At 44.3% G+C, this 7,336-nt stretch overlaps 1 long non-coding RNA gene across 2 annotated transcripts; it reads right to left on the minus strand.

The window, feature by feature from the left end:
• Positions 1–5,432: 5,432 nt before the first annotated feature.
• Positions 5,433–7,123, minus strand: LOC149407956 (uncharacterized). Of its 2 annotated transcripts, XR_016297574.1 has the most exons (3): positions 6,952–7,117; positions 6,759–6,820; positions 5,433–6,048 (listed from the first exon to the last, which is right to left on the minus strand). It is a non-coding gene; the product is annotated as an uncharacterized LOC149407956 (long non-coding RNA). The 2 variants fall into 2 exon arrangements; XR_016297568.1 differs by having other exon boundaries at positions 5,433–6,820; positions 6,952–7,123.
• Positions 7,124–7,336: the final 213 nt, after the last annotated feature.

Genomic DNA, 7,336 nt, shown 5'->3' on the forward strand with positions numbered 1-7,336 from the left:
CTCACCAGTACCCTCGTAATCAGGGTCGCGGTCGCGGCTTTCCTCGTTGAGGTTCTCAGGATCCCCGTTGGGGATCGTCGTGTCACGCATAGGTTGCTTCGCAGCCAGTCGGCTGTGGTACCTTGCGTTCCTCGCCTTCAGTCGGCGGATACTCTCCTCTAACTCCATGATGCGGTCGTCCCAGCTATCAGGAGATGGAGATGGTGAGCGGGTCGAGCTCTCTTCGTGGAGCGACTCTTCGTCACCATGCGCTCGGGAGCGCAAGAAGTATTTCTTGGTCCCAGTGACGTTTTCGGGGTTGTTCACGCCCTCAGAACGTACGGGTGGTTGGCTACTCATCGTTTCTCAAGTTCGAGAAGGTTGAGTTCGCAGAAGAAAAGAAGAAGATGAACAGAAGGGATTTCGGGCTGATTAGGTCGGGAAGTCCCCTCCTTCTAGCGCCAAAATGTTGTCGCACGAAAATGAACAACTATTTAAAACCTCGGGCGGTTCGATCCAAGGCCGGACCAAGTGATCGCACCCGGGCCAAGAGTGTGAACTCGATAGTCTCGAGCTAGGGTTTTCTCCGATCAACCCGCCTCTCGGGAGAGGTAGGGGGTGAGGAGGAGGAGTGACCGTGCCTTGGTTGTCGGCTGCCTACGTACCCGTGCGTGGGATCAGGTCAGAACGTAGTTCAAGCGTGAAGGACGCAGTATGAGGCGCGGAGCCTTGGTGGAGAGGCGTGCTCGACGAAGGAGACGGGGTGCGAGGAGTCCTCGGCAGCGTCTCAGAACTTCGGAGATCGCTTACGCGTCTAGCGTGTTAGACGCGCGGGGGGAACTCTAATCGAGAACCCTAGGGGCGTGCTTGAGCACCGGAGAACGTTCGGTCAAAGGGAGCGACGTCCGGGAAGTCCTCGTGAGTGCTTTGGAACCTTTGAGAACGGGGGAGAGAGAAGAGTGTCTGCTTCAGGCCAAATATGGCATCCAGAGAAGCAGAGAATAGTAAGAAATCGAGCGTGTCGATAGGAGATGAAGATAATTTATTGAATTGAGTAGGATTCAATGGGATCTTATGGGATGGCTTTCCCCTCAATGGGAGGGGGTTTATATAGGTGTTTGGGGGCCTTAGAAGGTCCCTTTTTCGTCCATGTGGGACTAGGAACGCGCATGCCATCAAGTGGAGGCGCACGGCGCGCGCGGCGCGCGGCGCAGGGGGCGCGGCGCGCAGGTCACCGGGCGCGGCGCAGGACACGCGGCGCAGGACACGCGGCGCATGGAGCGCGCGGCGTGGGCACGTCCTGGCGCGGCGCGCTGCCTGCTGCACGGCTGGCCGGCGTAGCGTGCTGTGCGCGCGGTGAACGGCTCGTCTTGCCGGGCTCTTGCGGGCCTTCGAATACCATTCTTCCCACGTGAAACATGAAGGTTTCCACTTGACGAGAGTGACTCGACTCGAGGAGCAAGGCTCGACTCGTCGAGAGTGACTAGTGGCTTGACTCGAGGAGCGACTCGAGAACGACTCGAGGCTCGACTCGAGGAACAACTCAAGGCTCGACTCGAGGAGCTAAGCTCGACTCGAGGAGACTGACTCAAGGCTCGACTCGAGGAGCGAAGCTCGACTCAAGGAGTCAAGAGTTTGGGCGAGGGCTTGAAGACTTGCCGCTCTTCAGGACCTCCGGCCTGACTATCGGCCCTTTGAGCGACGTGCCTTCTTGGCGTCTCGGGTTTTCCGAAAACGACCGACAACATCTATTTCAGTGTCTAAAAGAGAGGGATACGTGGGATAAATGTTGAAAAGAGAATTCTTCATATATGCATCAATGAAAAAAGAATTTGAAAAAGAAATACGAATTCCATTCTTTATAAACTTTAAACAATAGTCTTGCTCTAAAAGACGAGCAAGAGATATTAAGTTTTTCCCAAAGGAAGGAACATAATAAACATTTTTCAAATTTAAAGTGTGGTCTTCAAAAGACAGCGTCACGGATCCCACTCGCAGACACTAAGCTCCAATCACCCCACTTGAAGCAGAAGTCGCCATCCTCTAAGCTTTTGCTTTTCCTAAAACCAGTCAAGGAGCAACATATATGGTTAGTAGCAGCGGAGTCAATAATCCACGATGATACATTATCAGCTACGAAGCAAGCTTCGGTAACGAGAACAATACATTTTTCCTTAGTTTTGAGGTGGGTAGGACAGTTCCTACGCCAGTGACCAGGCTCGTTGCAGTGGTGGCACTTGTCGTTAGACTTGTCCACCTTCGGAACCTTTGGCGTCTTCTTCTTCTTTTGAACCTTAGGTTGGTTCTTCTTCTCGGCCTTGCGAGGTCTCTTCTTAGATCCAGAGGTGGAGGCAGTAGCATGTACCTCTCCTTGAGTCCTCTTTTTCTTAGTGAGCCCCTCAGCGGTGTGAAGCTCCTTCATATGCTCGGTAACAGTGTACTCTAGCTTGTTCATGGACTAGTTTAGCTTGAAAGTATCAAAAGACTCAGGGAGAGTTTCCAAGATCATGTCTATTTTAGTCTCCCCATCAATCTAAGATCCAATGATCTCTATTTTGTTTAGATAGCTAATGATCGGCATCATATGATCTCTAACGGGAGTTCCAACCTTCATGCCACAGTTCATAAACTGTCAGACAGCTTATTTCCTTGCTTGACGTCCTTGCCCTCCAAACATCTCATGGAGATTGTAGAGCATATCGGCGGCAGTCTCGATGTCATGATGATGTTGTTTCAACACATTGTTCATAGATACCAAAATATAGTACCCCGCAATCTCATCGGATCGGAGCCAGGCCGCTAGGGCGGCATTTTCCTCTTGTGTCGAATCATTATTCGTTTGAGGACAGGGGGTGGTGAGTACCCATTTGTGCTTGTCGACAGTAAGGACAATTTCGAGGTTACGTTTCTAGTCGACGTAATTTTCGCCTTCGAGTTTATTCGAGGAATGAATGGTTAATAGAGGGTTGAGAGACATTTTGCCTATAAGAGTTGAAACAAGTTTATGATTAGTCTTTGGTTTAGGATTTAAGTTTTTAAGATTTGATAAAATCCAAAGGTGTTATAAACGAAATGATAATCTATCCCCTCAAGAGAAGGTCGCAAAAAGTCTCCTTTTATAAGTAAATGACACATCATTAATGCTTAGCCAAGATGTCGATACACAAATTTTGACTAGCCACCTTTTAAATTGGTTTGATCACTCATATCCTTTCGCAGAACCTCAAGGGAGGATTACTAGAGATTGAGCCTAAGTGTGCAACCAACCACTTAGTCTAAAAGGTCAACTTTGAAAAAACAATCCCCCAAGAGGAGGCCTTGTCTTCATTGTATCACTCTCAGACGTAGCTCATTGAGCAATGATCGAAGCAAAAACGCCATAGAGTACTCTCATTGAAGAGAGGGTCACAAGACTGACTCTTAGTCTCACATTTAATTGCTTATTTCATTAGTGTTGGGGATCGTGGATTACAAACAAGTACAACTGTCACGACCCGCGAGCTCTAGCTCGCACGCGAGCCGCGACGTACTTACATTTCTTTCCTCCAGAATACTTAAATAAACATAGCATTTGTATATAGTAAGCGGAAATAAATTAAATAGCTATAAGACATATATCATAAGTAATAGAATTTTCGGGGAAATTTTTCGTTTTTATTTCACATACAAGTCTTATAGCGACTATATACAGAACAAAACACACTCGTTTGTTTCTAACATATCTTACATATAAATTATATACAAACATGGACGCAAAACAAGTAACTAGAATACAAGTTTACTAGTTACATAATAAAACACCATTTTTCCCCGTTTAAACAAAAACTCTCATTGCCACCGGTCGAGCGACGCAAGCCTGGATTAGATGACAGGTGACGTGCACATAACACATAAAATATGCATGAAAGACATATGATTCCTATCATATGATACGCAAGCACGTGCATACTTACTACATGTGAACATGGCATCCCGATCTTCAGGTCATCCAACCACCCACTGCAACAACCCTCAGAATGACAAGTAGCCAACCCTCAGACCCGAGCAATTTAATCATGAGGGTGACTTCAAGTTTTAAACTTCGTCTAGGATCCTCTAATGGTACCATCTCCAATCATAGGGGCGCTCAGGAGCTCCCTGAAAGCTCAGACGTGCCCTGCACGCTGGCTAGTTATCAATTTCAACACTGCGCCCGTCAGATTTACCTGACAAAAAAACAAGTCTTCAGACTTGCTGGTACCACCGACATCTGTTCTTTTTAAATGTTTGGTACCTGATGGAATCAGAGTACAACCCTAAACTATAACGAGAAGAGCATCGTTTCGAGTAGAACTCGATTAAATATTGTTTAATATGCTCGTCATAGTATTTTGAAAGAGAAATCAAGGTGTGACCCTTGTAATCCCTAGAACAGATATCTCAGCTGGAATCTGAGAAACGTCTGTCCCTGCTTTTCCCGTAAACCCGTCTATCGGGTTAATCTAAAATTAGTAAGTCAAGGAAAGATTAACTAATCGAATAAGAAACGGCTTGGGTTGTTAGCGGTTTACGCTTGAACTTAACGGGACAAACCCGAAGCTACATTTTCAACTACTCTTGCTTACTAACACAGTAAAATGCACATAAACATGTGATTCCCTTGGTAAGTAGTTGACTTAATTCCCACTTACATGGACTCCTGATTCGCTAGCTCCTTCCCCCTCTAACGCCTAATCGTTACGGCGATAACTAAAAATATCTGAGGAATAAAATGGAGCGTTGAACACCATTAGCTCTTCACTCGCAGAAATACTAATCTACAAATTCTCATCCCAGAGAAACTGAACAAGGCGCAGGGAACTCATATCCGTCACACGCAAAACATACGTTCTCACTTAAGAGAATCAGAGAAAACAAGAACATGATTCCCACATGAAACAGTGATCAAGAGAGAGAACAAGTCCTACAAGTAGCGACTAAACATGAAACTCGAGATTAGCTATGCTAAGGAAGCATTTACTAACCCAAACCCCTTAGGCCGAGCCCAAAACTAGAGCCGAAACTCAACGTTAAGAACCCGAGAGGGAAAAAAAACTTGTTTCTTTCCACAACGATCCATAAGAACCAAAATCACTACTCTTAGACTTGTAAAAAAAAAGTCTTACCTCTAAAATCGTAGAAATTAGAATAACCCGTCGGTTAGACTATAAGCGTAGTTAGTAAAACAACCCGTTTAAAAACTATAGATATAGGTTTTGAAAATAATACTAATCGAAATTATGGAAGTATGTTATAATAAGTAAAATAATTAATTAAAAATAATTACAATACTTAGATTAAATAATAATCAAGAAATAATAATAATTAGTAAGGTTGTACAAACCTTTATTTTTAAAACCACCTCCTTAATTATTTTTTTCAAAACTTAATACTTGTAATAAGAAACATAAAATATGGTTTAGCTTAATTGTAAGTTGTAACAAAAATAATTTAAGCTTAATCATAAGCTTATAGGTTATAAAATTATTTAAAAAAAAAAACATTACGATACGGAAATGTTTCGGATTCAATCACACATGTTCGGTACTCGTAACTCACGGAAACCGAGACTCTCGGTTTATCTCGAACCCACGAACCATAGCTCACCCGAAGCACCCGATTTGAATCCCGAAACAACTCACTAACTCACGTGATTAGTATCATAAACGTACATAACTATTTTACAAATAATATTACATATTATAGTTAGACTTTTAGTAGAAACGACTCGGTTAAGAATTAGAGTCGGGAGCCGGTACATTCACGACTCGTCGTCGCCGCCGTCGCTGCTCAAACGCATCGTCGTCGACGCAGAATCGAAAGGATGCCGAGTCGCTGTCGTCCTGCGTAACTCACTCTGCCTCGACACGCCGAGGTTTCGCAGCCCGTGTCTGCACCGTCGCTGCGGGCTGTCGCAGCCTCAAGACATCTTACCGAGTCGTTGACTTGTCGCTCGAACTGAACAGCCCCTCTTTGCCTCGTCGCTGAACCCGAACAGCCCTCGCTGCTCGCCCGCGACTCGCTGGAACCGTCCTTGCTGCATCCTCGTACCTGCGGTACGAGCTCGGAAGCACCAACAAGAGAGCATGGTTAGATTAAAAAAAAATTGAACCGAGAATACCCAAGTTTCTCGATCCGAAATCAATTCCCGAACAAGGCATTCGGAAATCGAACACTCACCTGATCCTAACTCGTCCCACGCTCAGCAACAACAACAACAAAAACCAAAGACAAGCAACAATTTCAACCAAGTAAATTTTCTAAAAAAACCTATGTTATTCACATCCTGGCGAGTCTCCGACTCGTCTAAAAACACCACAAATTCAAATCCGATCATACGCATATCAGTACCACACCACAGACAGAACAAAAATCCATTCAACACACTTCAAAGCCAAGCACATACTCTGAAATCCGAAACCCCCAAAATCAGCCCAAAAGTGAACCAAAACACAACTTACGTGAAAACTGAAATTGAACAAGTAAAACTCCAATTTTCAACACTTCAAATCAGAGTCCTAATCAACAATTAACTGATTCAAGCATCACACATGAAAACCCCCAATTTTCCCTTCCAAATTTTCGGCCAAAATATCCATAAAAATCTGAAAATCCTAACTCAAATAATTTCAGCTCACTACAAGCACAAACCGAGCCCAAACACAAGCAACCCACGAAATCAACCAAATGAACTCAAAAACCCCTAATTAGAAAACCCTAGAAATCGGGCTAGAAACAAAGAAAACAAGCGAAATTCCTACCTTGCTGCTTAACAAACCCACGTGATTCGAAGCTTCCTCTACCTCAGATCCGTGCTCAAATCCTTGCAAAGAAAACACGGTCGTAGCCACGCGATTTTCAGAACGCGATTGAAGAAGATAATCAAAGAAAAATAAAAAGAAACGGAGAGCAAAAAGATGAACGACGGGAAGGAGAAGAAGAGGACGAACTCACCTAAACCACTCCGGCGTCTCTCGGTCGTTGTTCTCTCTCTCTCTCGGGTTTGCTCTCAAAATCGCTCACCTCTGTTTCTCTCTGTTTTTTTTTCTTCCGTGCGTTTTTTTTCTTCTTCTTGCTTTGGTTTTTTCCAACGTGAGAGTGAAGAGATAAGGGTAATAGAAGAGTCTAGAATGCTATATGTGTGGCTGATAATTTAATGAGATAAGGACCAAAATAATACTACTAACTTCCTCATTCTCAACTTTCTTTTCAAACAACCACCTTTTCTTTGCAAATCGGTCCTTTTACTCTCAAAATAACCATCTCGTCCATAATTAAATGGAAACATTTTAGAAAATAAACCGAGATGATTTCTCGTTGATTCTAATTTATTTTGAAG

This window comes from Urtica dioica, chromosome 1, assembly GCF_054948205.1.
Source record: "Urtica dioica subsp. dioica isolate 48M chromosome 1, U.dioica_male_clone48M_v1_H2, whole genome shotgun sequence".
Classification (NCBI taxonomy): domain Eukaryota; kingdom Viridiplantae; phylum Streptophyta; class Magnoliopsida; order Rosales; family Urticaceae; genus Urtica; species Urtica dioica.